The 18,088-nt window shown below is 43.9% G+C and overlaps 1 long non-coding RNA gene across 1 annotated transcript in view; it reads left to right on the top strand.

Moving 5' to 3' along the window:
• LOC144262189 (uncharacterized) overlaps positions 1–18,088 on the top strand; it is a 160,016-nt gene that overhangs the window by 31,409 nt on the left and 110,519 nt on the right. Inside the window, exon 2 of the long non-coding RNA XR_013345501.1 lies at positions 7,980–8,062. This is a non-coding gene — a long non-coding RNA (uncharacterized LOC144262189). The remainder of the gene's footprint in view (positions 1–7,979; positions 8,063–18,088) is intronic.

Here is an 18,088-nt window from a genome sequence, read left to right as displayed (position 1 = left end):
AAGGATGAAAAGGTACTGGCAATGGAAAAATTCCAGTGCTATGAAATTTTCTGTTCTTGAATGGCTTGGATAGCTGCTGCATTAGGTTCATTGCTAAGAATGTTCACAGTTATGAATCTCTCCTTTACAAACATGGGCGGTGGGGGGCAAACAAACAAAAAATCCAGCAAGAACCAGGGAGGTGTGTGCTTGTTAGTAGGGCCAAAGTGGGAATCACACTGGAATAGCCATATTCCTGATATTGCTTTTAGAGGCACGGTGGATATGATTTCATTTCAATTAGTGAAGATATTAGTAAATATCCTGTCCTAACCATAGCCCCAGGGTACAATATCAGCAGAATGCCCTATATAAACAAAAGGGAGCATTATTGACTGTGCTGGGCATAGCTTTTGTTATGCTCTCAACTGGAACTGTTGAATAATACTTTGCACTCTATACAGAGAATGTCAAAGTGCTTTACAAACACTAATTAAATTAGCTTGACAACACCCCTGTGAGGTAGGTAAGTATTATTATCCCGCTTTCTGGGACTGAATGGCTATGCAGTGCAGAAACTCCAGTTTGTGCACAAAACAGCTGCCTGCCTGCTCAACCGGCTGAAGTGCTGTGAGCCTGTTGCCCATATGCTTCAGCTAGCTGCCAGTCTTCCACCATTGCCGCTTCAAAGCCTTGCTCCCGTTTTCCAAAGTTGTGAATGGGTCTGGACTTGGCTATACTGATCCCCACATTACCAGGACTGATCTCCTCTGGGGCAATGCATTTTACAAAGCCCAAAACAAGATGGGTCAAAAACCAAGAGCCAGGTACTCAGCGCATATAAATCTGGCTATCTTTGGTAACTTTCATATAGCTACATTGGGGTGTGCAAACTTTTTGACCCGAGGGCCACATCTGGGTATGGAAATTGTATGGCGGGCCATGAATGCTCACAAAATTGGGACTGGTGTGTGGGAGGGCGTGAGGGCTCCGGCTGGGGGTGCGGGCTCTGGGGTGGGGCCAGAAATGAGGAGTTCAGAGTGTGGGAGGGGGCTCTGGGCTGGGACCAATGGGTTTGGAGGGTGGGATGGGGATCAGGGCTGGGGCAGTGGTTTGGGGCACAGGAGAGGGTCAGGCGTGCAGGCTCAGGGCAGCGCTTACCTCAAGCAGCTCCCGGAAGCAGTGGCATGTCCCCACTCCGGCTCCTATGTGGAGGTGTGGCCAGGCGGCTCTGTGCGCTGCCCCGTCCGCAGGCGCCGCCTCTGCAGCTCCCATTGGCCACAGTTCCCGGCCAATGGGAGCTGCAGAGGCGGCACTTAGGGTGGGGGCAGCATGCAGAGCCCCCTGGCTGCCCCTACATGTAGGAGATGGAGGGAGGACATGCTGCTGCTTCCAGGAGCTGTGTGGAGTCATGGCACGTGCCGCATGGGGCAAGCCCCCAACACTGCTCCCCGGCTGGAGCGCAGGAGTGGGGCAAGTCCTGGACCCCACACCCTGGCAGGAACTCGAGGGCTGGAGCTCTGAGGGGCTAGATGCGGCCCCCAGGCCATAATTTGCCCACTCCTGAGCCACGTCAATTTACACTAGCTGAAAATCTAGCCCCAAGTCTTTTCCTATCTGACCAGTAACCCCAAACATTGGTGTTTTGGATAAAATGGGTGCTGGATCCAAATAACCTAGTTTTAGTTATGCAATACCAAAATCTGACCTCCTCACCGCATCTCTCCTCTTCACCATTTATGGTCTTTATTTCCCCAGTGAGCTTCATTTAGCTAAAAAAGTAAAACTAGTCTGGGTCTCTGTTCATAAGTCAGTTTCACTTTTCACTGGTGGGCAGTGTTACTTTCTTGGCTCTCATGTGCTGGCACACTGCTGTGGCTTGGGGGTTTCCAGCACTTCAGGGGAATGTTTAAAAAAAGTTGAGAGTGGAAGTTTGTCTAGTATTTTAATTCATTTATGTTGAGTTTTGCTAGTTTTTTACACAAAGCCTAAATTTTGGGCTTAATCCATTTGACACTGTCCCTTTAAAGTTTTTAGTTTATGCCAAGATTTCTACCTTTATTTTAATTTGTGAGTGAAAATAGAAAATGTAAAAGCTGAATATACAAGGAACCACATTAAGCAAGATTTTCACTGTAATTCTGCAATGGTGTTACCCCTTTTTATGCACAGTAGCCCCAGTCTTGTCACAAGTACAGATGCTGGCCCCTGGTTTGTTATTGGAAGTACCACTGATGATTTGCTTTAAATAGGTCTTAAGCAAACTTTTCTGTTTGTTTTTCTTGACATGGTACTGTGTGGTGCTTTCCAAGAAACAAGGAAAAAACTGAAATCACAGTGGTGACTTTGAATCCATCTGGCAAAAGCAAACTGATCTACTAAATGAGAAAGGAGCAACTGTAAAGAGAAAAAGTAAATAGGTCATTTAAAGAAGCTGCCTTTTCTTTATGTCCCAATGTCTGCAAATAATAAAACCTCTCACATATCTAGTGAGGAAATCTCTCTGTTTTAGCATTTTCTATAGCAGCCATCACTGCAGTATTTAAGTGCTTCCCAGCTGAATGAAATCTACATGCTGAGGTTCCTAGAGGACTTTAAGGAGTTTTCTGAAATTGATCAGATTCTGGATTAATTCAGTCTCCTCTGGAAGTTTGTTCTACAGTTGGGACCCTGATAACCGAGAATGTGTTGTTTCTGATCCTCACTTGCTTCGTCGACCCAGAGAGAGCATTTGTCCTGATGGGACATGAATAGAGATGTGGCTGCTGAAGTAGATGGGTTCCTGGCCCATTTATGGCTATATAATTGGAGCCAGAAATTTGAATTGGCAATGGAAACAGCTTGGGGAGCCAGTGGAGGGATCCGAGTTCAGGGTTGATGAGTTCATAGAAGACCCTCCTGAAGTGGAATCTCTGCGTTACATCCAAAACCTGGCCAGTTATGTGAATCCATTCTGGAGATCAGCGTTCACTGTGGCCAAATCCTCCTCCCGGAGGAAAGGGTAAAGTTTCCTGGAAAGTTGCAAGAGGACAGAGGCTTTTTTTGCCACAGATGTTTCCCGATCGCCTAGACTTTTAGAGACGAGCTGAACAGGACCCTGTGGCTTTTCACCACTTTGACAATACCCCAGCTAGGTCTTCAAAGCATTTTCCCTTCTGACCAGCATCATCTCTTTCTTGCCTGGGTTTAGTCTGACCTAGTTTTTTTAATCTATGAGCTGATTTCTTTTAAGCTTTATGACATCCTTGTGATGAAGCTGGTTTCATCTGAGAGCTCAGAAATATTTAACTCCAGGGTCTTTTCTATTACAGACTTTTCAGGGACTCTGAATACTCTGTTTTATGCCTCTGCCCTTATCACTGTGCTATCTGAGCACAGAGTGGTGTACATCTGGGTCAACTGGCTGGGTTGAATCACTATCATTATTTGTAGGCGTAGGGCAGCCTCTTGATATTTGCAGCGATGGCAGAGCCCCTGGAAAGAATGCATAGGGGGCTGTTTCAGCATTCAGCAAGCTGTCATTCTCCTTTACTACAGTTGCTATGTTGCTCCCATCCTGCCAGCCAGCAGAAGTTGAAACGCTGCCCTGTCTTCCTGGGTAGTAACGCATGGGATATTGAAAATGGGCCCCGTGATTCAGAGCTGAGGAAAAATACCACAGTGAGATGTGAGCCTTTTATAATAAACTAAAGGACCCAAAAGTGCTAAAGCTATTACCACAGTTTTTACTCTGTTCTGTTTTCCTAAGCATTTGCTTCGTTGGGAATCCTGTTCCTAGATACAGTGAACTCAATGGGAGCAATAGGTGGGCACCCAAAGACAAAATTTTACTTTAAGGGTAAAGTTTCTAAAACCAGAGAGCTCAGAGGTTCAGTTCAGATGAGATTCCAAACATTGGGCTAAAGATGGGCTCAAGCCACTAAATTTAGATCCATGTTTTTGAAACCTCACCCCCAATCTTTGGGAGAATTTGGATCTGTACCTATCTCTGTTCAGGAGGGTTATCCCAAAAGAACTTCTTCAGTTTAGAAACTGGAAAATTCACCAGACCAGGTTTTGTCCTAACATCTTTGGTACTTTCTGGTCCCAGCAAGGTTAGAAAAGCTCGGAGAGTCTGTTCTTATGGTATTTTAGGTACTTCGGGTCCCAGCCAAACCAGGAAGTGCAAAGACCTGAAAAAATGGGGTGGGAACTCGAAATAGCCAAGCTTTATAAAACCTCAACCAAGTCTTTGTTTGAGCTGAGTCCAAAGAGACTGAATTTTAATTGATCTAAACTAGCTCCCCTGTTCCTGGGCGAAACTATGATTTCCCACAACCATTGTGTAGTACTAAGGAAAGTGCGTTGCACTTCAATGCAAACTCCTGTACTTTGGGTAGGGTGACAGTGGCCAGTGCCAGATGTTTCAGAGGAAAGGGCAAGAACCCTGCAATAGGCCGGGATGATCTGCCCTGCCCCCCCCCCCCCCCCCCCCGCACTTTGTCTCGTGACCTCTAATCATAGGTGCAAACTCAGTGGGTTCTCTGGAGCTGGAGCACTCAGGGAAAATAATAGTGGGTGCTCAGCACGCACCAGCCGCAGCTGTTTGGTAGCTGTCAGGGGAGGTTTGAGGGAGGGCAGCGAGCAGCTGGCAGGTGGGGGCCTCAGGGGAGGGGTGGGAAGAGGCAGAGCAAGCACAGGGCCTTGTGGGAGGGGTGGAGTGGGAGCAGGAAGAGGTGGAGCAAGGGCAGGGCCTCAGGGGAAAGGGCAGAATGGGGGTGAGGCCATGGGGTGGAGCAGGAATGGAGTACCCCCAGGGAAAAATAAATCAACACCTATGCCTCTAATAGTTAGAGATTGGCTTAAGCCCTGAAACATGAGGTTTAAAGTCCCTTCCTAAATCTCTTTGCTCTCATGAATGATGAGAACTCTGGATATTCTTGATATCCATATAACTGTCCAACCCCTTTTGAAATTCTAGAATCTGATCCTTAAAGGTTTTTGCTACACTGATTATAATTCAAGCTTTTCTCATACAAATAATGTCTCTAGTGCTTTTTGCTGTCTTTGTAGTCTGTGCAGTACCCAGAATATAGTATGTTAACCTTTTATTGATGGAAAATGATGATTAGGGGATTTGTCATGTAAGATTCGCCTGAATTTTAAAGCTGTCGTCATTCAAACAGATTTTTTACCAGAGTGTGGCCTGGGGGGGATTTTATTAGAATGTAGCCCTTCTGTAGCTGTAAAAGGTTTGTTTTTGACACCACATAGACATTTCAGTAGCACAAGACTGCATATCTGGGAAGAGGGAGCCCTTTGCTGGAAAAATGTCCACAGCTGATGAGCAAGAGCAAGTGACAAGCTGCTGAAAGAGAACTGATGTCCTGAAAATCATGCGCCAGGTTTAAGAAGTGGCTGCTTGTTAAAAATGTAGCTAGTAAGTTAAAATTGACAGAAGAAAGCTTCATGCAGATCCAGCTGCTGTCATTTCCAAAGCCATCACAGCTGAATCCGCAAATCTCTGTCCGTACAAACCAGTGTACCATTATAATGCCCACAACAATACTTAAGTTACTAAGCTGTTTAAACTAGGCATTTATTATAGTCAGACTCTATCATTGTAGTGTGTCTTCTTGGGCTCTTACTCTTCCCACATCTTCTGTGTTTATAAATCTATCTCCATCTACACCCTAAGAAAGGACCATTGCAGTCCCTACTAATCCTATGATTCTACACAACCAGTTCTGGGGATGCCACTGCTTTGTTTCCACTTATGCTAAAATCTTCATGCATCCCTCCATCCCTTTTAGCCTGGGCTTTTGCCTTTTTATTGTCTCTGCAAATTCCACTTCCCAAGTTCTCAGTATGTACAAAATGCTGCGCCCGTTTCTCATATTTTCCAAGGAGTATGACCACATCATGCCCATCTTCAAACTGTAAGGAACTCCACTGGCTTCCCATTCATTTCAGGATTTGATTAAAATCTGACCCCTCAGCCTGATTCTCCACTCTGTTACAGGAGCATGTCCCTATTGACTTTAGTGGTGTAATACTATAACAGAGTGGAGAACTGGGTCCATAATTTTGAAAACCCTACATGGACTTGTCTGCTTACCTCATGAGCCTGATTCTACTCTCACTTACACCAGTGTATAAAGGGAGTAACTGCACTGTAATCAGTGGAGTTACACTGGTGTAAGTGCGAGCAGAACCAGGATTCTCCTCTCCAGAGAGGACCTGTGCTTGCCTATGGGGGGGGGGGGGAGGAGAGGAAGAGTGAGGGCAGCTGGCTTCAGCAGTGTTACTGAGCACACGCAGTCTGTGTGAGCATGCTCAGTACAAGCCATGCAGCAAATCTGGAGGGTTACATGATCCCCCCCCCCCCCCGTACACTTTGCCTCTGCTCCTTTCCTTACTTCTTTTCTAGCTCCTCCAGCACTTGTCCTCACCCTTTTTTCCTGCAATCTCATCCCTGCTATTTAAAGCAATTTTCATGTATCTCCATCTTTTCTCAAAAATCATTGTAACATGTACCTCCTTTTCTCTGTGCCCCTCCTTTACTATTTCTCTCACTCTGTTATTGGTATTATGAATCCATGCCTCAGTTTGTTTCTGACACTAGGACTTTACACTCATGGAAGGGGAGTTTTTTCTATGTAATGAATGACCACGGAATCAGAGTAGCAGCCGTGTTAGTCTGTATTCGCAAAAAGAAAAGGAGTACTTGTGGCACCTTAGAGACTAACAAATGTATTTGAGCATAAGCTTTTGTGAGCTACAGCGCACTTCATCGGATGCATTCAGTGGGGAGATTTATATACACACAGAATGTGAAAGAATGGGTGTTACCATACACACTGTAACAAGAGGGATCAGGGCAGGTGAGCTATTACCAGCAGGAGAGCGGGGGAGGGGAACCTTTTGTAGTGATAATCAAGGTGGGCCATTTCCAGCAGTTGACAAGAACATCTGAGGAACAAGAATAAAGACTGGGAGTGGATGGGTCATTACACAAAGTAAAACTATTTCCCCATGTTTATTCCCCCTCCCCCCCCCACTGTTCCTCAGACTGTTCTTGTCAACTGCTGGAAATGGCCCACCTTGATTATCACTACAAAACGTTCCCCCTCCCCCTTCCTTTCCCCCCTCACCGGCTCTCCTGCTGGTAATAGCTCACCTGACCTGATCACTCTTGTTACAGTGTGTATGGTAACACCCATTGTTTCATGTTCTGTGTGTATATAAATCTCCCCACTGTATTTTCCACTGAATGCATCCGATGAAGTGAGCTGTAGCTCACGAAAGCTTATGCTCAAATAAATTTGTTAGTCTCTAAGGTGCTACAAGTCCTCCTTTTCTTTTCACAGAATCAGACAAAATCTCTTTACACCACTTATTTTCTGTAATTTATGCCATAGATGATCTACTGCCTCGTTTTTCAACTCTAAGTATTCTTAGATGCGGTTTGTATTAGAGGTGGGACTTTATGAAAAGCCCAGGCCCAGACAACCCCAAAATTTGAATTCAGATAATCAGTTTTGTATAGAGATGGTTGGAAAATGAACATTTTGGGGGTCAGGTTTTCCTCTCGAAATGTACTCCTTTTTCCATTCATATACATTTTTGCAGAAATGTTTTTCAATTAAAAAAATTCATCCTAGAAAATGTTATTGAAACTTTTTATTACCAAAACCATAATTATTTCAACAATGTTTTAAAAAGCTGTAAAAAGGCCTGACGTTTTTCATGGAAAAGGGAAAAAATGTGCTTGTCATCAACTTTGTGAAAAAAATTGTTTTCTAACAAAGCCACTAACAAAACAATCAAACACACACCCCCGCCCCGCCCCGCACCCCCCCACTCCCAATTTTGGTTGAAAAATGTTGACCAGCTCTGATTTCTTATGAAAGATGCTACACTTAACAAAACTGTGTCAGGCAGAGACTGTTTGCTTCTTCGTGACACCTACAAATATGTGCAGTTCGGGGTTCTCTTTTACCTTATGTGTTGTTCTTTAGGACTCTACAGTTACTGTCCTGCCAACGCATGAGTTGTATCCAATTACGTGAGAAGTTCCGAAGACTTCAGTGGGACTTCTTAGGTGAGTAAGGAGTAATATAATGTGTAATGGTGGCCGTACAGTAGCCCACATCAGCTAATGGAGGCTTACATCTCATGGTGCTTTGGGATGAATTGGATCTGTGACACAAAATAGTGGAAACTCAGTTACGCCTACAGTAAACATGTTCGTACTGCTAATAACACACAGTAGAACAAGCAGCAGTCCTGACTAATCTATGCTTTCTTTAAAGCTCTCAAATATACTCCTCCTCCCCCCAAAATACAGCACAACTAAAAGCCGGCTCTGTTGCATGTGAACTGCAACTGAAACCTCAGGAGGCTGGGGCCAGAGAACTAAAGGCTTCTCTTTTACACAATCCCAACACAGTCCCATTTTAAACAGACAACTTAAAGGCTGAACCAGAAGTTGGGAGGTAGCAATTTGAACAGTCTCAGATTCTATTTACTGCTCACCTCCTGTGGAGAACACCTTGCACATAATGTGAGGCTAGCAGGTTTTGGGGCAGACATGTGTGAGGACAGTGTCCCAAACAAATACCCTTCCTATTTGCTGTGCTATTTTGCAAGTTTTCATCAGATAAACAAAGGCCCAATCTTGGTCCCATTGAGGTTAGGGGCAAAATGTTTGTTATTTACATTTCTAAAGTAGCTAGGTAAGCTCACCTAAACTGTGGGTCAGGAGCAGTCTTCATTGTTACTTGTTAGTACTATGTCTGGCACAATGGGGCCTTGATCCTTGACTGGGGTTCCTAGGTGCTACTATAATAGAAATAAATCATCATCATCATCACTGGAGTAGCTCACTTCTGTGGAAGCAGAAGCAGGCCTCTACTTTGCACTTAGCAAAAATGAATGCGGATACATCATGGCAAGGAGGGGGAATGGGAGGTCAAAGGGTAAACTCCAGGGTGCTGCACTGGCATATTTTCATAACCTAGACTCCCTTGCCACCATATGACAGTAGTACACAACTGTCTGAAGCCGAGAGAAGGGAACATTAAGAAGCATTTTTCAATATCAAGGGCGTGTATTTAGTTGTATTATTAATTATGCGGGGGCCTGTAGGGCTTCTTGTAAGTGTTTTTTATTATTTAAATCTAAAATAAATTAAAAATAAGGCAACTTGGGGGGTGGGTGGAAGGGAGTGGGGTTTTTTTTTGGTGGTGGGGATTTGGCCCATAATAGTTTTGCCGCAATAAATGCTGAAATTGGCTAAATCTCCTCCAGCTTTTCAGTTAGTTTGCAGTAGTCCCTGTTCTGTTTTAGAAAAAACACTTTCTAAAAAGGCTTTTCTTGGTGGTGTAGAGGGAGAAGGGAAGTGCCTGGGGTAGATGAGAGAGAAAGAGAGAGAGCCATAATGAAGATGGTGGTGGTGGCTGTTGAGTAGTAGTCAAGAGATCTGGATTCTGCTTATGGTTCTAGGGCCTTGGGGTAAATCTCTTGTCCTCTCTGTGCTTTAGCTTCCCATTTGTAAAACAGGGGTAAGGTACCTAGCAAGCATTGGGATTGTGTGGGTTGGTTATTGTGTGTAAAGCACTATGAAATCCTTGGATGGAAGATGTTATTCCTTTGCCATGATGCCTTCAAACTAATTAATAATGGCTGGGCTACTGGCGTGCTGAGACTACTGCCTACCATGCTGACCATTGTCTCATTGTTCCCTTGTACTCTGCTGTCTGTCTGTCTATCCGTTTGTTGTCTCTTGTCTCATACATGGAGTGTAAGTTCCTTGGGCCAGGGACTATCTGTTTTGTGTTTGTACAGCACCTAGCACAATGGGGTCCTGGTCTAGGGCTCCTAGGCACTATAGTAATACAAAGAATAAGGAATAATATTTGTTAGAACTCAGTCCACACTGGGACTCCTTGGGGTGGAAGGGTCTACATGAGTCACTACAACACTGAACACTGCATAGTACTTAATTAAAATAATTAAATAGGGGAAAATGTTATTTTAACAATTTTTCTTCCTCCCTCTCTCTCCTTACATTAAAGTGAAAACCCCTTGCTAGGAAGCCTTTGAAATGACATCTAGGGGATTACAAAAGAGCGTAAGGCAGTTAGGTGCCCAACTCCTCCTGAAAGCCAGTGGGAACTGGGTGCCTGTTGGCCTTAAGTACTGTTGAAAATCTCATCCAAATGTCTGGGGGGCAGGAGCAAAATGGGAGGCCATTTAATGTGGTAGTTCTCACATTCCATGGCAGATTGATACTGTTTTTTTCTGAAGACAAAACAAGAGAGACGTACACAAAGATGGAGAAAGAAAAGAATAGCAAAAGATAGCAAAGTGCAACTTGATGTGGACGCAGCGGCATATGATGACACACACATGCTTGGAATTAAGCAGAAGGCTGCAACTTTCATTCAACTTCAATACAGGGGAGGGGCACTACCCATCCATCAGCCCCCCTCTCCTATACCAGACATTTAATGGGTTCCATTGCGGGGGTTACAGGGCATATAACTCGTAACTAACGCCAGGGTTGCAGGGCTCCCTACCATATAACCCATAATACGGGGTGGCTCGCCTCAGCCTACCCTCCAGGACTCAGCTCTCTCTCTCTTGGCACCCTCCCTCTCACAAGAGGGACAGTGATGCAGCAGGGTGGTCCTCGGTCTGCAAAGACCACAGGGTTTCACTCTATCACATGAGCCCAAGGTCAATCATCAATCATAGATCTTTTACCTATCGGAACCATTAATTTTATTCTCTTAACAGCACTGGAAACTGGCTGCAAGTTGTGACAAATAAACAACTACCCCAGTACCTCAGTTAGGTACTAAGCGTATTCCTACTTAACCCACTGTGGCTTGGAGGTGCTGCGAGGAAGGCAATAAACTCCTGGGCCTCTGCCAATTGCCTCATGAAGAAAAAATTCCTTTCTGACCCCCTGAACAGGTGATCAGCTAGAACGGCATCATCTGTCAGGCCAGGTTCCCATTCCTAATATGGGTGGATAGGGTGGGGCTGCTGGAACAGAGCCAAAAGAGACTCCACATGGCCCCCATGCTGGGTTAAATTTTGGAAGCTAAATTTTGGAAATGTGGCCAATCAGCTCCCCACTCCCCAGCTGGCCAATGGATGCCAGACACTCCTGGGGGAGGAGCTACCTGTTGGCCCTTGGTGACTATCTCCCTCCCTTGCTACTAGGACTGTTGCTGCTGGCCCCATCAAATTGCCCCACGACTGATGCAGGTGGGTGGCATTTCTGACTCTTATAGTTGCTGTTTAATTGCTGGAAGGCTTTAGGCAGGGCACATGACCCACTTATCCGCTCCTGGACCCAAGTTTTACCCCTGTCTGTGGAGAATGTTTGGCTCAGTTGCTCAATTTTCCACTGGCCAGAGTACAGGAGACAATGTTTTTCAGCAAGATTAGGCTGTTGAGGGTCTTTTCTAACTTGCTATGCTCACAGGAAAGTACTGCAGGTATAGATTTGTCCTGGTTGGTTAAATTGGACTTTACAGACAGGAGGAGAAGGAGAAGGAAAAGAAGAAGGCGGCAAGAGGGAGAAGATTGGGGAGGGAGGAGGAACTGATCTACTAGCAGTGTCTTAGGTTAACATCCCATGAGTTGACACAGCCATGTCATGGTGATGTCATCTGGCTCCCTCTCTTCCTTGGGTCTAGTGAGAACATCTTTTAAGTTCAAGAAAAAGAAAAACCAATAATCTGACAGTAAATTGCTGGGTCCCAAAATGTGCAGGTAGCAATGATGGAGATGATGCCCAAATCTCCCTGTCAGATGAGAAAGTTGCCAAGTGCTTCTCAGATGAGAATTCTCCAAAATGGGCAGCAACCTTGTCAGATCAAAAGCGTTCAATCAAAACAAGTTTCTGATGATCCAGATATCGACACTTGCTCTCATTTTGAAATGATTCTGATCTGTCACTATATCAATAATATAACTTCACCAGAAATCTCAAATTTCCCTAATTAATGATTCCTTTAGTTGAAATAAAGACCTTGCTCTACTTCCGGATGACTGGAAAAAGGCTAATGTAGTGCCAATCTTTAAAAAAGGGAAGAAGGAGGATCCTGGGAACTACAGGCCAGTCAGCCTCACCTCAGTCCCTGGAAAAATCATGGAGCAGGTCCTCAAAGAATCAATCCTGATGCACTTGCATGAGAGGAAAGTGATCAGGAACAGCCAGCATGGATTCACCAAGGGAAGGTCATGCCTGACTAATCTAATCGCCTTTTATGATGAGATTACTGGTTCTGTGGATGAAGGGAAAGCAGTGTTTCTTGACTTTAGCAAAGCTTTTGACACGGTCTCCCACAGTATTCTTGTCAGCAAGTTAAGGAAGTATGGGCTGGATGAATGCACTATAAGGTGGGTAGAAAGCTGGCTAGATTGTCGGGCTCAACGGGTAGTGATCAATGGCTCCATGTCTAGTTGGCAGCCGGTGTCAAGTGGAGTGCCCCAAGGGTCGGTCCTGGGGCCGGTTTTGTTCAATATCTTCATAAATGATCTGGAGGATGGTGTGGATTGCACTCTCAGCAAATTTGCGGATGATACTAAACTGGGAGGAGTGGTAGATACGCTGGAGGGGAGGGATAGGATACAGAAGGACCTAGACAAATTGGAGGATTGGGCCAAAAGAAATCTGATGAGGTTCAATAAGGATAAGTGCAGGGTCCTGCACTTAGGATGGAAGAATCCAATGCACCGCTACAGACTAGGGACCGAATGGCTAGGCAGCAGTTCTGCGGAAAAGGACCTAGGGGTGACAGTGGACAAGAAGCTGGATATGAGTCAGCAGTGTCTCCTTGTTGCCAAGAAGGCCAATGGCATTTTGGGATGTATAAGTAGGGGCATAGCGAGCAGATCGAGGGACGTGATCGTTCCTCTCTATTCAACATTGGTGAGGCCTCATCTGGAGTACTGTGTCCAGTTTTGGGCCCCACACTACAAGAAGGATGTGGATAAATTGGAGAGAGTCCAGCGAAGGGCAACAAAAATGATTAGGGGTCTAGAACACATGACTTATGAGGAGAGGCTGAGGGAGCTGGGATTGTTTAGCCTGCAGAAGAGAAGAATGAGGGGGGATTTGATAGCTGCTTTCAACTACCTGAAAGGGGGTTCCAAAGAGGATGGCTCTAGACTGTTCTCAGTGGTAGCAGATGACAGAACGAGGAGTAATGGTCTCAAGTTGCAGTGGGGGAGGTTTAGATTGGATATTAGGAAAAACTTTTTCACTAAGAGGGTGGTGAAACACTGGAATGCGTTACCTAGGGAGGTGGTAGAATCTCCTTCCTTAGAGGTTTTTAAGGTCAGGCTTGACAAAGCCCTGGCTGGGATGATTTAACTGGGAATTGGTCCTGCTTCGAGCAGGGGGTTGGACTAGATGACCTTCAGGGGTCCCTTCCAACCCTGATATTCTATGATTCTATGATTCATTGGCTCCCATCTGATTTCTTCCAGCAACAATTTTATGTAACATGGTTTATTGTTAAAAGGCATTTGGCCACCCTTCACCTACTCTGGACAACTTTAACCCAGGTTGGAGATAAATGCAGCACCACAGAATGGGAGGACAGCATGTCAAAAACATTCCACCAGTGCTAACACTGAGTCAGATTTGTTTCCTCCAACCCTGCTTGGAATGGTGCTCAACAGTGTTTAAAACAATGGCTGTGGCCAGCAGCTCCTACTCAAGGCTCTCATGTTGTTGACGTTAGTGTAGCTGAATCAATGTTAGCAATGATGGGAAACGTAGGCACAGCCCGTGAGATACAACAGTCAACAGCAGAGCCTGGAAAAAGCAACAGACAGAGAAGCTGTGTTGCTAGTTATCTTGAAGAGTGATCTATGTTTTGGTGGAGGCCTGAAGTAAAGAAAAGTACACTTTGCTCCAGTTTTTGCTGTTAATCTATCTTTGTTCAAAGTAATAACAGGAATTGAACTTTCAATAAAAATAGACTAGGGAAGAATTTCCTGAATCTGTGTCCACTCGTTTCTCTCCTGGTCTAGGAATACAAATCCTTCTTGTCCATTGCTTGGAAATTGGAACAATGACACGAAAAGGGAATGAGGAGATTACAAAATTGTCACAAGTGGTAGCAGCAGTGTATTGTGTACTATGTGCTTTAAAATGTATCTTGTGACACTGGAGGAAAAGAGACTTGTCAGTACAATGTGATAACAGGCAAGCCAAATTCTGTTGCTGTTAACCCCACTGCAGTTGCTGAAGTTGCACTGGGTGCAGCGAAAACAGGACTAAGCTCATGATCTCTTGTTTGTCTCTCCTGGGCTGTGCAGCTTTGCTATTTTGGTGGCTAGGTCAGAGCCCCTCCCCCTTCTGCTCCTCATGTAAACTTCAGATGCACTGAGTACAATAAAACATTCCTTCCTCCGCTTATAACCAAACAAGGTTAGGGGGGTTTATAAACTTCTTTCCTGACCACATCTGGCTTGTTTCACAAAATGGCTTTTTGTCTTTTTGTTGCAAAGTCTGAATTCAGTTTGTCTCTTTTTTAAATATCAACAAAAGAGCCAAGGATATCCACCCCTACATACTGAGCATACCTGTCAATTAATAACTCTCTAAAATCAAAAGTCTGTAATAACTATGTTCTTCCCACAAAACCACAAGAGTCTGCTGAACACTAGATTAACTGACCCTATCATCTTTTCAGAGTCTGTATGTTCCCCTGACTGCTTTAAGTGTGTTCACTCTGTACTTTTTTAAAGTAGTGTTCTTAGTATTCAAGGAAATCCCAAGTAACTAGAAAAAACGGACACTTTTACTGCAGATCAACCAAATATTTTGTAGATGCATCACTCAGCTTACAGATGTACTAATACCACAATTAGAATGGGATATGGTATGTTTAGGGGGAGTGCCATTTAAACTTATTTGAAAACTTCTTGTTGCCTGAAGGTTTTATATACAACACATGCCCACGCTTCCTGCTCTTGTGCGGGGGTATGCACAGAATGCTAGTGACTCACCAGGGGTGTTATTTTAATAACATTTGTCATACGGAGGTAGCATCAAGTGGTCAGTCTGTTTCAGATGTTATGTTTTCTGCTCTCAGCTGTGCACTGCCATAATAGTGGATGCTTAAACCCACTGTTTATTTTCAGTGCAGAGAGTGAAGGACAAATGAATTCTGCTTCTGCAAGTAAGAACAGAATGATTTTTTTTCTTCAAAGTATAAACAGTGATTGAATTTCTTTGCCCTGCTTTTGGAGATGTTTAATTACGCTTTAACTAAAACCAAACTGTCAAAACATGAGGGAGGGGGGCAATACAGCTGCTTTGAAAATGCATTACCCATCTTATATAAAAGCCAGTATTTGATATCTGAGATGTAGCTATAGCTTTGAAGAGCGGAAGGAGGCTAGCTTCTTATTGTGTTGTTTTTTTTAAAAAAAATCCCCCAAACAAACAAGCCAGCCCTACCCTATATTCAAACTTCTGAACTAGATTTATGAAGTTGGTAACTGGAGCATTAAACAAAGAGAACAGATCTGATGTGCAATGTCAGTCTCGGGCATCCACTTAGTGTAATTTTATACAGGATCAAGAAACTCAGGCAGTATGGTATTTGGAATTCTGAAATATTAAAAGACTTCATGTACATAAACTTACCAGGAATTGGGAAACTGAGGCCCAGACCCTCAAGGGGATTTAGGTGCCTAACTACCATTGATTTCAGTGATCTGGGCCTGGGTGTCTCCGCTAGATCACTGGTTCAAAGTTGACTTAGGTGAGTAATGGCTGAAAGGCCCAAATTCTGAACTGAGTAACACACAGGGCTCCCATTCTCTTCAATGGGTCGTTGGAGGACATTGTGGTTTCATTCTAGTTCCTAGTGTTGCATTCTTCAGAGCTGACCCTCCAGGGCCTTCAACCAGCATTAAAAGCATTCACATAAATATAAAGCTTATAAATAACTGACACAATAGTTTCTACTTCAGATACAATATTCAAAATTAATTTTTGAGAAGCAGTACAAGACCAAAAAAAAAAAAAAGGCTAAAACTAAACTCTGCCAAAGAAGTGGATGTGGATGGGATCTAATATGGAGAGTTGTTTTTTTTTTAACTTGATGTGCATCATTTTCATGAAAACTTAATAAAGCTGATTGGCATGTTAGCTCCTCGTCTCTCTGAGGTCCGGATCATGAAAGCCCCTATTGTTAGGAACGTTACAAAGGGTGATACATTTTGCTTGTCAAGCATTTTCCAAGAGAAACCTGTGAGAGGCCCAGCCATGGCTTTCGTGGTTAGAGCAGGAATCAGAAGCCAAGGGTCAAAGGTGAAGTCAGGATTGGGGAGTGAGGCAAGGCTGGGAACAAGCAGGCACAGGGACTAATGCAGCCATGGGAAAATGCTTTGAGCTGCCACTGAACTGCTGCCGGGAGCAAGAGCCAATTTGCTGATTCTTCCCACCACTCAGGTGGTGTAGTCAACCAGGCAGCTTAGTACAGGCCAGCTGCACTTGTGAGGTTGCTTTGACGGGCTTTGCTGCAGGCCTTGATTCCTGACAAAACCTTTATGTTCAAAGCCATTTTTGAAGTTTACGACTTCCAAATTGGTTAAATATTTCAGATACTCGGACTACTGCACAGATGTACCAGTATGTGCAGAGTGGTCCCCTTTCGGCAAAACACTTATATATTCACTTAAGCTTAAGCATATCATTGAAGTCAACTTTAAGCACATGATTAAGTGCTTTGCTGAATAGGGATGGGCTTTAGCAAAGACCTAAGTGCATTGCTGAATTGGGGCCAATGTGACGACATGCTCAGGCAATTCTTGTACAAGGTGACCAGATGTCTAAATTCCACAAGTGGAATGCCTGTTTTAGTGAGGTGGAATTGCACAATTGATATTAAATCAGTGAATGAATGAAGCCAAATAATATAGCAACAGTTAAAATAAAAAAGTTATTGTGCTGTGGGGTATTTCTATCACAAAGGGGGAAGTCGTCAGATGACAAATGCTATGAATTGTAAAATGTAAATTGGAAACACATTATCTACCTTTTATAATGTACACTAGCCCTCTTTTGCCGTGTCACAATGAGGAGAGTTTCCTGCCTTTCTACTGTGGATAGCCACATACCTTTCTTTCCCACGGTAACACACGTAGGACATAAATATACAAAAAGTAGGACATTTGGCCACTTTACCTTAGAGATGCACAAAGTAGATTGGCTTTCTGAAAACTAGGACAATGCTATTGAAAGTAGAACAGCTGGTCACCCCATTCTTGTATGTCTTGCATTACAAATATCTCCTTTAAAGCGAATGCTTTAAGAAATGTTTTTGGCCTAGTTAGTAAAGTGTGCACTCAAAGGACTCAACATGCATACAAACAGACCAAACCTTTTACTTTGTTTCTGGAGCTCAGCTATAAGCTAACAATGAGTAGGAATTGCACTGTTGAATTAGCTATGCAAATAAACACAGCAGCAAACAGTCCACTTTGCTTCCTGACTATCTAGTGATTCCTCTGTAACAAAGCTGCCCTCTTTAACTGATGCAACTGTATCATTAAATAGCCAAACCTACACATTGATCTGCTATGAGGAAGGGAAGCAAGAACAGTTAATGGTTAAATTAGAGTAGTGGAGGGAGATGACAATGGAAATTCTCTCTCTCTCTCCTCTTATAGGCGAGGCACTGTGTAAAAAATACATTAGGTAACCAGTATATTTTCCTCACTGTGAAGTGATTCTTGTCTGTGAAGAACTGTGTCTGAATCAAAGCCTTTTGTTAATCTGACCTGAAACCATGTTGTTTGCTTCAGTTAAGTAAAATTCAAGAAAATAGATGGGACAGAACTTGCAACTCAGAGGTTTCCTTTCTCCACGCTAAGGCCCTCCTCTCAGCAGAATCAGGACTATAACTCTTACAATCATGTTAAGCACACGTGCTGCTTGCAGGGTGGTAGTATGGTATTCTTGGTCAGTATAGTCTGTTTCTTGTGACTGTCTAGGAACCATGTTATAACAGTAGTATGGAACCATGCTATAGACTACATGAGTGGAGGGGCATGGCGTTTATAGAATGGGTCAGTTAACATAGTG

The sequence above is a fragment of the Eretmochelys imbricata genome, chromosome 3 (genome assembly GCF_965152235.1).
Source record: "Eretmochelys imbricata isolate rEreImb1 chromosome 3, rEreImb1.hap1, whole genome shotgun sequence".
Taxonomy (NCBI): Eukaryota; Metazoa; Chordata; order Testudines; family Cheloniidae; genus Eretmochelys; species Eretmochelys imbricata.
Note: the sequence above shows the minus strand (reverse complement) of the source record. Positions and strands in the feature narration are given on the sequence as shown.